This window comes from Gymnodraco acuticeps, unplaced genomic scaffold (genome assembly GCF_902827175.1).
Source record: "Gymnodraco acuticeps unplaced genomic scaffold, fGymAcu1.1, whole genome shotgun sequence".
Lineage (NCBI taxonomy): Eukaryota > Metazoa > Chordata > Actinopteri > Perciformes > Bathydraconidae > Gymnodraco > Gymnodraco acuticeps.
Genome location: NW_022990940.1, coordinates 3,389,680 through 3,404,905, shown reverse-complemented (window position 1 = coordinate 3,404,905; position 15,226 = coordinate 3,389,680). Strand labels below are relative to the sequence as shown.

The 15,226-nt window shown below is 38.3% G+C and overlaps 1 protein-coding gene across 1 annotated transcript in view; it reads right to left on the bottom strand.

Moving 5' to 3' along the window:
* Nucleotides 1–4,949, bottom strand: part of sntg1 (syntrophin, gamma 1) — a 66,768-nt gene extending 61,819 nt beyond the window's left edge. Inside the window, exon 1 of the mRNA XM_034234575.1 lies at nucleotides 4,780–4,949. The gene's annotated coding sequence lies outside the window, so the exon portion shown is untranslated. The remainder of the gene's footprint in view (nucleotides 1–4,779) is intronic.
* Nucleotides 4,950–15,226: the final 10,277 nt, after the last annotated feature.

The window sequence follows — 15,226 nt, the reverse complement described above, 5'->3', positions numbered from 1 at the left end:
TCTTTTAACTTTTGCGCAATATACATTTTTAAGGATGAATAAAGTTTGACGTTTTTTTTTTAATACAAGACATAGCACTCCCAATACCATCTGCTAAAAACAACATAGGTTACCTAGCTGTGCCACTCCTGATTTCAACACGGATTTGTTGTTCACATACAACTATACAAAAATAACAAAATGGTATGTCTCCTCGACACTTCGATGAGTTTAATTTAAAAGTTATTTTAAAAAGTCAAGTTTGTGTGTGTGAGTGTACAGTGTGCATCAAGTGTTTTATACTAAATCTTAAAAATAAATTGCCTTCCATATCTGTAATCTGCATATTGTATCCTATGACTTCATAAACAATGAACTCATGGTCTGGTCTATAAAATATCGGGAATGAGTTTACATCGCTGTTATTTTGTGCACCACCTGTACATATTAAGTGCCTTAGAGAAACTATAAGCGGCTGCTCATTATGGATTTAATTCCAACCTCCGCAGCAGAATAATGCTCATTTGCTCGAATATGAACTGTATCTCCCAGACATTAATACATCCCCTTCATCCATTCAGAGAGACACACTAATACATTCACCTTCTAAATGTATTCCTCCGTGGGTCTGTCGGACTGCCACTGAGGGGTGATCACCCATTCAGGAGAGAGAGGAAACAGGAACCGCATTTTGATGATGTAATTGCCAGCAGATGCGGAGGAAGATGGAGATAAAGGAGAAGGAATTCAAAATAATATCTGTTTGGGCATGCATCGGAGGTTATCATGAGCACAGAGGGATCATGTCATGACTTTTGTCTCACCGATTCACTGTTGCTCAGGTGCTTTTGTTTTACAGTGGACTGAGTTATGGAAATCTGACATTTCAATGCAACAGCGATGGTGATATTGTGGAAGAATACTGTGGTATCTGTGAAAGAAGCCTTTAATAAAACATAGCTACCCCCCATCTGATCAGAGCTCACACAGTACTCACACAGTACAGAAGACAAATTGGATATGCTAATATCCATGAATATATTCATGAGATCTTTCTAGAGGGTTATCAAGAATAACTTTTATCCAATGACCTTTTCCCTCTCTGTCTGTGTATTCTCTTGTGCAGATTAACCCAGCCAAATCTTTTTTCTTGTTTTGTATCTATATCTACGCTGGGATCCGGAGTCGAGGCTGATCCTCTTGCTGTAGTCCTGTGTCTTGGATCCTCTATCCTGAGTTCTGGATTAAGTCGTGGACTTCGGGTCGTGGCTGAACCTGTCTCTGCGGTCCTGCCTTGGGTCTCGTCATGCTGCTTCCCTGATGGCTTCCACAGGATTGTAGCTGACATCCTCGTGGATTCATCTTCTTATTACAGACACATGCATTTCCTAACATTCGGTCTATATGCTGTAAAATGTATTATCTCTTCGATTTACACACGGCATCTATTGCACGTCTGTCCGTCCTGGGAGAGGGATCCCTCCTCTGTTGCTCTCCCTAAGGTTTCTCCCATTTTTTCCCCTTAAACTGTGGGTTTTCTCTGGAAGTTTTTCCTTGTACGATGTGAGGGTCTAAGGATAGAGGGTGTCGTTTTTCTCATACTGATACTCTGAACAATCTGTGCTGTTTTATTTGCTGTAAAGTGTCTCTACTGTAGGCTATTTTTATTTTATGTACAACACTTTGGCTCGACCAAAAATCGTTTATAAATGTGCTATATAAATAAAACTTGATTTGATTTGATATACGAGGCACATTGTGAGCTGCCTGCTTGTAAACAGTATTATCAGCCCAGCTCTTTTTGTGTGCCATAATATCAGCTGGGAGAGGATTTCAAATTCTCCAACAAAGCCTACAAATGCTGGAAACAATCCAAAAAAATTTCCATGATAAAGTTATTCACTCATGTCAAAATCATGTCAAAAAAGCAAGCAAATAAGGTCAAGTAGACCCTTTTTTCCCCTACCTTCCTTGTGGCTTGACAACAAGGCAGTAAGAACAACAAGGCAAGGCTGGTTGAGAGGATGCGGGGGGGGAAACACAGGCTGGGACCTGCTTCAGCATTAAGTTATGCCTTTGTAAGGCAGAAGCACTTGCCTGTGGCAGGTGCAGGTAGCAGACGTGACGCTGTTTCTATTGAGGAGTACCCAACCTGCCGAGTTGTCAGGACAAGTTGGAGGACTCAGTCACCACCCTGCTCTGAAAGGCTCATCAGATCCGCATACTATGACTTGCACTTCTAAAGATGTGATGGAGGAACTGGAAAATCCCAGGGCTCCAACATAAAATTATAGGATTGTTGTGATGCTTGTCATGGAAGCTAATGTGGAAGATAATACATCATAACAGCAATTACAATCCCAGGGATTGTCTCTTTTATGTTCCACCCTATAAACGACACTAAAAGCATTTACAGACTTTAAAACAAGTCATATATCATTTCCATAGTGCTCAGCAGTTATATTTAAAATTCAAAAGGTTAGTTTTTATGGGCGTGAACTAATCCTAAAGCTCAGATTTAAAAAGGGTATCAAATAACTTTTAGCATTTATGAAGCTTTACATCAGAGGATTCTCATTTCCCAGTGAAGACTTCCTCGGAAATGTGGCTTTATTTGTTACTAAAAGCAATCCTTTTTGTTTATTAAGCCCTCACTGAAGTCTGCCTTTGGCCCCAGTGTGTAAGGATGAACCCCCGTGTTTACACCACAGAGGCACCTGTAGCTGCCTATGCCGCGCACCAACAAATGTAAGCCTGCAAGTCTGGCCATGTCATGGGATTCCTGTCATCACAGTGCAACAGTATGGGTCTGAGAAAAGGAGAAAGGAGAATGAAAAGATTCAGTGTGAAAAGTGTGAACAATATTCTTTTGAAGGAGACACTGCCATACTGGCTCAAAAAAAGGCAATCATTTTTCAGGTTCAAAGATGTTCCATGCTAATTTCTGACACACTGCGAAGAGAGACAGGGAAAGAGAGCTATGGTGGTTTTTAACTAATTCATCAAACCAGAGCTTGTTTCAGCCTGCGTTGGAAAAAAAACCTTGAGTGAAATGATATGAAAGATTTTAAGCCCTCATGCTGGTTTGGAAAATCAAAGATCACGTCAGTGCCCACCAACATGGAGTGACAGGAATTTAAATATACGTCTTTAAGCCCTCTTTAAGCCTCCTAGCCTGGAGCCTTTTTATCAGCAGGTAGTTTTGAGTGTGGATTTACACTACATGCTGCTTTTACAATTTATTACCAGCTACAGGAGCAAATGTGAAAATATGGATGTGAAAACACACAAAGTTTGGCCGCAATTAAGGTTGCAGACACCATAAGGAGTGGAGGTTTTTTTTAACAATGAGGGCAGAGGAAGCGAAATGTTCTGCCTTCCCTCCTCTGTTTGCTTTGCCTGAATGAATAGTAGATTCACCAGCATGGCAGTGTCAGAATAGATTGGCACCACGGTCCATCTCCCTGGCTTCACAAAATAAAATCCTCTTAAAAGCAGGGTATGTCACTCAATCTCCTGAGACATGTACTTGCACGGTGGACTCAGGAGCTCTCACTAGTGGGAAATAAACCTGCACAAATGGAGGAAGTCTAAACTGAAAATGAGCTGCCAAAAATAGGATTTGCCAAGGTATATCAAATGTCCCACCCTAATTTTCCCTCAGACAGAAATGCACATGCTATTAAAGTTTTAATGCAGACTAAGAACAATACATTATAGAACTTCAGACAGGCACTATCTTAAACGTACAAATGTCCACTTAGTCTTTAATGAAGACGGACTGAAATGTTAGCCTTGAAGAGGACAGGTTCAAGTAGCTCTCATCTTATAAAGTGTCCTCAGATTGCCTTTAGCTATAATCATAGCCCACGGCTGAGAGTAAAAGATGGCTTTTTAAACCCTATTCAGAGTTTTCACTCCATGTTACAAAGAAAACAACAGGAAGTTCCTCCGTGAAGAGCCCAAAGGCAAGAGGTCAAGAGTTCATCGCTCACAAAATCTCTCCACTACTCTCCTTACAAAACACAAGTATTTATTTTTGCAAACGGAGAAACATATTGGGTAATGACTTTACAAAAAAGAAAGAGAGGGGACACAGCTGGTTAAGACAATTTCACCTACTAATGTAATATTTGGAAAGATATCTGTAAGTATATCTGAATATGTGAACAAATAATTGAAAACATATTAGTATAATTTATAGTTATATCATTGAGTTTCATGGTAAACGTACTGTATTGTTTCTTGTATGTTGTCCATGTTTTAATAAATGTTTTCTAGTTATGTGAATTTGTATAAAAGTCCATATATGATGTGATGCAACATACAGGCTTTAAGCTGTTGTATGTGGCATTGGTCCATGCATACTTGTTTCTCTAAAAAATAATCAACATAGATAGTAAGAAATGTGAGAGGGATGCAGGTATTTATGTATCTGTCTGATTCTCTAGTGTACACACTGCACTCATATATATGGTAAATACATGGAGATAAACAGAATATATTATTCATGCAAAAACACAGAAACAATTTCACTGGCTCACATATTTAAAATGTCTTAGAGTAACATGATGCCACTGTTATTCTGCAGCTCAAGTGTCTGCAATAACATTGGGTATTGACTGAGAGGCCTACTGGCTACATGCTAATAGCTAAGGTATGCTACTAACGTTAGCTAAAAGTGCAGTGTTTTTTGTTGATGCTGTAACTTTATATTCAAGATGTTTACTGCACTTACCGTGAGTAGACCAACAGACTTGACATTTAAAGGCCCTTAATTTAAACATAATACAAAATTACCTGCTGCAGCTGACTTTCTGTTGTTGTCTACTTTTCCACAGAAAACAGTCCGGCCTGCTCTTCTTCTGCTGTTTAACGTCGCATTACAAAACCGAGGGGCTTTGACCCAGTAGGCCTATTCAAAGGTGTAAAAGCAATTATATCTTCAACCCAGTCTCACGGCATTTCGTGTTCACCAACACGATTTTTAATCTATTGATTCGTGTTCACCAACACGATTTGCCCCTTTTTTTCGTGTTGCACAGCACGATTTTAAAAGCAATGTATTTCTACTGCGTGCAGCACGTCTTTAGGCTTGTTTGAGACAAGCGAGATCTGCGCAGTTGCGATCAACGTCTTGCTAGTGCGTTGCATGATGGTTAGTCATTTTGTCCGACTTGCTCTGGAGGCTCGCCTACATGAGACGTTGAAATCTCGCGGGACAAAGACGCCCGCAGCCTTGAGAGCGAGGCGTGGCGAGGCGGCGCAGTTCCTCTCCATGGGCTGCGGAAGCGAAATGCTTGATGGGAAACGACTCGCTGGTATATCGAGCTGAGCGCTCATTGGTGGTTTTTACCCCGTGCTGCTGATGAAACTCTCCAATTGGCTCAGCAAAAGTGTGTTGTTGTTTTGTGTCAGTTTTACGTCGCCACATCCATTCCCATTGTTCATCATTGTTCCACAATGTTTATCATCATGACATTAATATCTATATATTTTATACTATACTTGCACTGCTTACCGTTTTCATACTTGATATATCTTAGCACATTCATACACACTGTTCATACTGCTCACAGGCTGATATCTAGTGTATTCATACGACCCCTCACTGTTTATTCATCATTCAATTCATTCTATATTTTATGCTGTCTATTGTATACATTACTTTTCACTTCACTGCTTGTTGTACCTGGTTAGAAGCTAAACTGCATTTCGTTGTCTCAGTACCTGTAATATGTGCAATAACAATAAAGTTGAATCTAATCTTGAGCAGGAACAAATGTATTTACTTAGTACATATCTGACATTAACGATTAAACACATGTGTGCATTCTTTATAAATGCAAACCGAGTCAAACCGACTCCGGAGGTGGCGGTATGCACCTTAAAGTTGTTTGCAATCCGCCAAAAAACCGAAAGAAGAAGAAGAAGAAGAAGAAGAAGAAGAAGAAGAAGAAGAAGAAGAAGAAGAAGAAGAAGAAGAATAAGAGAAGAAGAATAATAAGAAGAAGAAGAACAGAAGAAGAAGACAGAAGAAGAAGAAGAAGAAGAAGAAAGAAGAAGAAGAAGAAGAAGAAGAAGAAGAAGAAGAAGAAGAAGAAGAAGAAGAAGAAGAAGCCGACTCCGAGCTGTCCGACTTCAGGCGAGCTTTTTGAGACCTCCCCCGGCTGCGATCGGCTATTCTCGTCTACTTTCGAGGCGAGCCGCAACGCGTCTCAAACAAGCCTTTTTTCTCCGGTCGGGTCGAGGAAGACCGGAAGCTGTGTGGTTCATAAAAACATGTTCTTACTCAATATCAAGCCACAGTTATTGCTTTTATTTGAAATCGTATAATTTCGGACTTTTGTTGCCGTCTGTGAGGAAAATAAATGGGGCTCAGAGCCTCAGGATACTGAAATCTGTATTTTTTAAATCTTTTTTTCCTTCTAATTTGTTATTCTTTTCAAAATAACACACTGTTATTTACTCACCAATAACACACAATTATCCTTGCTTTTATTTATTGGTTTAATTCCATAATCTCGGGCTTTTTTGGCGTCCGTCAGGAACTGAATTTCAAAATAAAAATAACCGGAAACAGACGTAGGCATTTTGAGCGATTACCCAAGATCCTCAGCTATGGTTTTAAGCTCGTTTATTGGATGTTTTAGCCGCAATGCATGCTGGGATTTGTTGTTTATATGATATGAAATCCGGAAAACATTTTAAAAGAATAAAATAATACTTAATTCCGAGCGCTCTTGCTTTTCTCTTTGAAAGTCATCACATAACGGCATTGTAATACACGGTTCGGCTGGATTGTATATTACAGATCTGCCGTAGTTCTTTATTTATAGAGCCCTGATGAGAAGACCTTTGGAAAAACTGAGAAAATGCCGCCGAAACTGAATACTTGACGTGGATCATAAATATATTCAACAATTAAACAACATCTTCAATTTCTCTTCACACAATACGTCTCCTTGCAGTATCAACACTAATTCGGCTGACTTTTACATTTGATCTAATTCACAGATAGGTTATATTTACACCATAACGGTGCACAGCTGATATAAAAGGACTGTAGTTTTTAAAGATATTACTGATTTTCTTTGAATGTAAGAATGTAAATACTGAGTCTGAAATAGTATAGCAATATGCTGTAAAATTATGTGAAAGCATGCATAAAACTACACATTTTCAGAAAACAAAAGTGTCCTACACTAATAATACAAAGTTATTATGGCTGTGTGTACCTTGTGTGCACCGCCTAGTGGTTAAAGCACGTTATTGAATTTTTGTGTTTTATTTGTTAAAAATATTAAGAGTACATACTTTCATAGGGGGAAAGTATAAATATAGAATATAAAAAGTCAAGAAGATACTATAAGTGATCTCTACAATAAAACAGTTTAGTGCAGAATGTACAAAGATATTAATAGGAGGAGGTGCAAAACAGAAAAACGAATTAACCTTTATTTAAACATTAAATAACAGATTAAGGTCTTCTTTTAAATAAGAAAAAAACTTTGGGGGTATCTATCTACAGATAAATATTAAGCCTGACAAAGTACTTAACGTCTAATATATTGCTTTCCCGCAATGTTAACTATGTTGAAGCACTTATTTTAACTGATATTATACATATGAATTATACTCTTATGTATGTAGATAGAATAAGAAATGTGCAGAATATGACAGTTTAATGGTGGAGGTACACACATATTGATAGATGTCTTGTAATGCACTGTTGAGGAACCTGTGACCCAAGTGTTTCATTCATTGCATAACTACACCGTAGTTGTGTATATGATATGTCAATACACCTTTGAAAATCTTGAAAGGGATGTGCAAAATAGCCATAATATACAGTCTTTAATTAACTATTAGTAGAGAATAACGAGTAATGAATATACTTTATTACTCGTTTCCATTCATGTCAATTCCAGATACATGTTTAGTCTTCTCAAGCACCAACTATCAAATATCTCTCCTGATTGTTGGCACTTGACAATCACCTTACCTGAATTTTACTCAGGTGTAACTAAAGTCTGATTTAAGGGTTGTTTATATTTCACATAATTAATCAGAATCTGCAAAGTAACTCAAATACATGCAGTGGAGTAAAAATACCAGTTTAACCTCTGAATTGTAGTGGAGTAGAATTACAAAGTAACAATGAGCTGTCATGTGGGTATTAATGCTACGCATTATGGACACAAGCGATTTTCACCCATTTATGAATTATATGTTTTACATTTGATAACACCAATGTGTTTAATACTGGCAACTTCTAATTGTGGGGAAAACGAAAACGTTCAGTAGAGACGTCCCATAGAACATTTTGCGAAACACAATAGCCAGCATGTGTAGTTCTGGGGGGGCGTTCGATTCCAGTTTTGGATAGTCTGGCGTGGTTTCGTTCCATTTCACACAGCTGTTTGACGCTCTGCGTAACCTTACGGGGGACTGTAGTCCTAAACGATAGCTGGGGATTATGGGTAGTGTAGTGTCTTCGGCCATCCTAAACTCAGAAATGTTGACAATCGCAATGATGCTCGAAATGTCCCTTACAGGCCTACGTCTGTTTCCGGTTATTTTTATTTTGAAATTCAGTTCCTGACGGACGCCAAAAAAGCCAGAGATTATGGAATGAAACCAATAAATAAAAGCAAGGATAATTGTGTGTTATTGGTGAGTAAATAACAGTGTGTTATTTTGAAAAGAATATCGAATTAGAAGGAAAAAAATATTTAAAAATACAGATTTGCGTATTCTGAGGCTCTGAGCCCCATTTATTTTCCTCACAGACGGCAACAAAAGTCCGAAATTATACGATTTCAAATAAAAGCAATAACTGTGGCTTGATATTGAGTAAGAACATGTTTTTATGAACCACACAGCTTCCGGTCTTCCTCGACCCGACCGGAGAAAAAGACGTGCTGCAGGCAGTAGAAATACATTGCTTTTAAAATCGTATTGTGCAACACGAAAAAAAGGGCCAAATCGTGTTGGTGAACACGAATCAATAGATTAAAAATCGTGTTGGTGACACGAAATGCCGTGAGACTGGGTTGATATCTTCTAATCCAAAAATAATCAAACGAGTCCACCATTCAAAAATATACTACCCCACTCCCACTAAAACATATTTCTAAATAAGTTTGCCTAGAATGAAGGAACTGCAGTCATTCAAGACATTTCAAGAAACAAATATCACAATATGATGCTTCACAATAAAAGACAAAAAACTATAATAGATAAATAAAAGATTTAGAAAAAGACTTTAAAGGCAGGCATATATAAGATGAAAACATAGGACGTAGGCTATAAAGAAAAAATACTTAAAAAACTAGAACGTCAAAAATGTACTCAAACTAAATTCAAAGTAGGAACAACCATAGGGAACAACGTGGGCCTTAAGCTGTTTTTAAGGTGTTAACTATATGGACGTTTATTTATTTATTATTTACAGCGCTATTCAGGCATGCATAAGGCTTCTAAACGTGCTTAACGGGGGCATCGAAGTAAATTAATGACAAGGTGTTAAGAAAATTAAAATTGCATTTACAAAACAAAGAACGAGAACAAGGAAACTAAATAATTAAAAATCAGGTCAAACAAGTGCATTGAAAAGACAAAAGAAAATCCAAGCAAATAACTAGTTACAGTTTAAAAAAAGTTATGTAGGTTAACTTATTCATAAGAAAGCCGCAGTTAAGGATAATGATTTAAGCCCTGATTTAAATCAACTCAGTTTTAGCAGACCTCGAGTTTTCAGGAAGTAGGCCTAACTATGAAAGTTGTCCAGGATGTACAAAATAATATAGTTCACATTTTTATTTTACAGTTGTAATGTGCATTTTATATAGTGTATTTGTATTATACATGTGTCTTTCTTGACTCCCGCAGTACTTTAAATGTGCAATTTGTTTTAAATTCCTTTTAATATAATTATATGCACCAAGAAACCAAGACAATTTGACAAAGTTAAACCTCCAAAAAACAGATTTTTCAGATTCTAATGTATTAAAGTGTGCAAAAAAGTCTGCATTTCATTTTTAGTTCCTATAAATGGTTACTTATATTGCTCGAAAAGGAAGATCTCAACATCACAGTCTCCTTGTGTCTGAAGACAGTTATCACCTTGTACATGTTTTAACCTTCTTCAAGACTGTGAATATTTGTGACGTCATTCAATCTGCTGCTATTTTCTCTCGCCTGATGATGATAACACATAGAGAACAGAGACAATACAGATTCCCCCCTGAGATATCCGGAGGACGGTGACCTGTAAAGGTGGATTACCTGTCCGGGAAGGAGACACCATGTTGGCCAGTCAGCTTAATGCCTTCAGCAACTTCAAAGTCTGTCAGAACAATCACGTCAGAGCAAACGCATGCTCACACATTTCCACAGAAGTGCTTTTAAATTCTCCCAATGTACATTTCTATGTCTACCCTTTTTTTGTCTAAAGGATAGAGGGGTTTTGTTTTGGTCGGGGGTGTGGAGATTTTACCGGAGCTGGAGATGTGTCGATGATATTTCTTCCCTTCACTTCCCTTTTAAGAAATATCAGCTGTCATTTGAGTTGAGGATGTTAAAGTCTACATTTTCAGCAGAGTAGCTTGTCTCTCACCCACAATTGATTGGGATTAGTACCGCAACAAGAATCCTCTCCCCTTTCCTTTCCTTTCATCTCGTAGTCTCATTGATCATTGGGGCTCCTCGGATACAGAGAACAGGTGTGATCATCATCCTAATGCATCTTATGTGTGTGTGTGTGTGTGTGTGTGTGTGTGTGTGTGTGTGTGTGTGTGTGTGTGTGTGTGTGTGTGTGTGTTGTGTGTGTGTGTGTGTGTGTGTGTGTGTGTTATTGTGTGTGCTAACACTCTGGTGTGGTCTGAAAGTGCATTTGACAAATGTTGACACATCATCAGTACTCATCCATAATGCAATACCTTGCAGTGTTTGTGTACACATACTTACGCATGTGTGCATGTGCGTGCATGTATGTATATGTGTGTGTTTGTATCAACTCTGGCATAATGATAGACTGACAGTGGGAGCGACAGCACCACCCCAAGCGAGTAGAAAAGCCCTGCATTCCTGGGCTGCAAGCTGTGAATCTGAGCGCAGATTACAAGTTAAAACACGCAGCCAGGAGCCACCACTGTTTTAGTAAATACTTTCAGAGCTAGTGTTTAGAGATCATAGCTTTAGGACAAGGGTGGGATTGATTTCACCAACAAGGATTGTGTGTTGTGGTTGTTCTCTTCCATTGAGAGGTGGAATTGGAAAATCGGCTTCACCTGCTGAGGAAAGCATCGGTATGTCTTCAAAGTTAATTGACGCTTTATATTTATGGAGATGCTTATTCATGTTCTTGCTGAGAGTTATATGAGAGGTTCCATACCATTCTCGTATCTTCACTTAACATAAGGCCAGAGGCTGGAGCCAATTGGCTTAGCCACAAATGATTATCCCAATGATTTACAATAGGCTCTTTCATTTTATCCTTTTATGGAGAAGGGGGACAATTCACATATGAACATGTTAATCTGTATCTTGTTTGTTACATTTGGCTACAATCAGACATGAGAGTGATAAGTATATTCTAATGTAACTAGAAATTAAATGTAACATCATGTTTGCCCTATTTTAATGTGTTTCACTCATTTATGACATAAACGGGTATTTCACAAATGCTTAAAAATTAAAACTCCAATACAGAAGTGTCTCTCATTGGATTCTTGAGCGCTTTAATAAGAAATTATGGATTTATCCGGTGGTTCACTCTGGCTGCATAGATCTGCATAGATCACCACCTGCCACTCAAAACTGAAACACCTGCTTCCTCCGCAGCGTCCACTGCCAGCTGGCTCACTGCAGAAAACCTTAAAATAGGCATAAAGAGAATACTAACTCAGCTCAGAACCATATCTCTCCCACATCTGAGTTTAAACATTTAATCCCTTTACCGTTGAACATTTCATGAACAGTGAATGGAGAACAGCCTGTTCCTGTATACCCCTCTTTTCTAATATGTATCCTCATCTCTTTTAACCATGCTTTATTTCCACTCTCATTCCAGCTGTCCAGGGTTGCTTGAGCTGTGAGAGGAACTTTCCTGAGCTCCGATCCAACATAATCAAATAGAAAATGTTCCCAATAATAATACCCACTCCCTGCATATACTCATGAGCCTTTCCTCTCTTGTCTTTCGTTAATTGAAACATTAATCAAACAGACTTGCTAGTTTGACCATGTGGCGCTCAATATTCCCAGGCAATAAAGAGGAGGACTGCTGATTACAGTACAGGCGGACATATCAGTGTGATTTAGATGATCAGGCTCGGTGGGAACATACTGGAAGGAGGATCCACTCCACCTACAGGATTCCTCAGAAAATAACAGAGTGCATCTCCACTGGGCTGTATTAGCTCTTCCCAGCATGCTCTGCTGAATCCTTTTCAACTTCACTTGATAACAAGCGTATTTGGCTGCTCTTTTCCTCCTCATTCTATCCCGCTGCTTTTCTCGTTGTAATTCACAGCCGTTTTGCAACACTTTTTGACTCGCTCTGCTGCACACAATCCTGTCTGATGGCCTTGCTTCATTTGTCCACTGTTTATCCACTGAGAGTGTGACTCTCATTTGTTCTTGTTCCAGACAACAGTTTAGTTTAATTAATTGCTTCATCTGTGGTGGAAGAATAATTGAGATCTTAAGTAAAAGAAATACCTCAATGTAAATACACTCCGTCTCAAAGTTCAGCATCCATAATTTGGTACACAAGTACACAAAAAAAATAGATGTATTTATAGCTAAATGCTTACTAATTGTAAAATATTGCCCACACATTAATGTCTCAGTAATACTGAAATTATAAGAATAGTATTCAACACTCGGGTTACTCTAGTTACTTAAAGTACATTTAGCTAATAATAGATTACTAAATTAACATTTTCCTGCAGGACATTAGCTTGTTATAGAGTATTTTTATGGTACAGTATAAAAAAAGGATACTTTTTTGCACTGGTTTGTTGGTGATGCACAAACATAAGCAGCATTTTAATGTTGGAGCAGGTACATTAAACTAATTTCTATATATAGTGTTGGGTAATCGATGAAATTACATCAATAAAGTAGCATTACATTTTAAAACTCAAATAACACGTTTTTTTATGAACAGCTTGAATAAACATATGATGTGACTTTATGTGTTTCATTTGAAGTATAAATAAAACCAGGGTTCAAAATGATGCTCTGTATGCTTTGTCACAACTAAATATTCTCTGTTGAACTTTTATTTAATGGATCAGTTGTAGGATAAAATCCTTTTCAGCCTGAATAGTGAACATCCTTGATGCTGAGCACAAAGCTGCTGCAGCTTGTCCAATTGGACTTAAACTCAGTGGATGACTTTCAGCAATCGTTTACAGAACGTTGTTAATTATTCCTAACCCGATGATGACGCATGACGTCTAAAATTGCGTGTTTTAAAATGGACTGTTCTGCTGAAAGAATAGGCAACAAGCTTGAAAACCCACATTTTAATATAACAAAGCCAGTAATAAACATCTTTGTTCAGAGCATATACATAATTGCTATAATGAGACTCTCCTAGCTCACTAAGCGGTGATTAAATAAATGAATCGAACTGATTACAGTTAGTTTATTCTGAGCCTATTTTCAGAACTAAATGAGAAACAGTTTGCGGCTAATAAAAAGCCTGATGCTTATATGCACAAAGAGACAGTTAACATTTTATAATCTAAACTTTTGGGGCATCGGTGATCATGATATTTCCTGTAGCTAACTAGATAGCTTCCCATTATGAGACAGACCTGCAGGGTGTGTAGTAGCGTAAGGTTGTTGCACCTGATGAAATAAGGGCCTGTTGCCACCAGCTGGAGCAGAGCTGCAGTACATCACCTGCAGCGAGCACCTGGACTACAAACAGACAGGTGCTTCATTCACTAATGAGCATGTGTTGTTCATGCACACACACAAAATAAAAATATGTGTATTGTTGGTCAGAGCGGCATGTTGATGAGGAAAATCTGAAATGAATGTGGGGAATGTGTCTGAATTCTGCAGGGGTTACTAGAGACAAAAACATGCTTTTTTAATTAAGCGCAATCACCCCTCAGCCACGGCTGTGATGCATTTAGTGACTCTGTGTGATACTGATGAGCATGGCAGCTTACTGATGACGTTTAACATGAAACCCGACAGATCTTTCCCCCACGTTACTGCATGTGGTGTAAGAATGCACGTGTGCCACGCACAAGGATTCACATGGTTGTCAGTGATGGTGATTATCTGAAGAGGAGTAGGATTAGTCAGAATCAGTGCTGAGGAAGTATCATATCCTTTATTTTGGTAGCAAAATCACAATGTAATAATGACTTCTCTTTTTTCAAACCCATGCATCAGTGTTTCTATTTGTCGCCGAGCACCAATAAGCTGTATAAAGGCGACTCTGATATTCAAGTCTGTCGGAGCCTGAGTCCACAGCCAAACAGGAAACATGCATGAATTCGTACATCTTTTTTAAATCAATATAAATGAATGGGAGACAGACAGATATTTTCAGAACAGAGTGTAATGTGACTTTACAGTCCACTTTCACAGGTGTTTGCACTTATGTTGCTTAAATAGACCTCCATTTGGAGAAAGGCCCATCTCAAACGATCCAAACAGAATATGCTGTTAACATGAGCTGTATCAAAATCTGAATAATAGTAGAATATGTTTGCAGGTAATCACCACCTTAGACTATGCAGCTCAAATGTTTTTTTATTATAACTTAATTTCACTTGTGTTGTAGTACTTCCCAAGACCTTTACACAGATTTATTTAATTTCAGGTCCCCTTCAGGAGGTAACGTACCCTGTTTTTATCCTTTCATCCACATTATTCTCAGAGCGGCTGGACACAACTCACACCTGACTGGAGGTCTAATCAGCCAGATGGATTGAAAACACCTGTGTTGCTGTGCAGAACATTACATCTGCAAATAGTAATTAGCAGCCATAGCTGTTAAATACAAATAGTGAAGTAGAAAGTTCAATAGTTCCATCTGAAATGAAGTGAAGTAAGTTGCATAACGTGGAAATACTTAGGTAAAGTACCTCATAATTGTACTTAAGGGGATATACTCCTGGGGGGTATACTACGAAGCAGGATTTTCGCTTAGCCGGCTAAATTCAGGGAAAACTCCGGCTTTCCGGTCCTACGAAGCTGGTTCTCTTTTTAG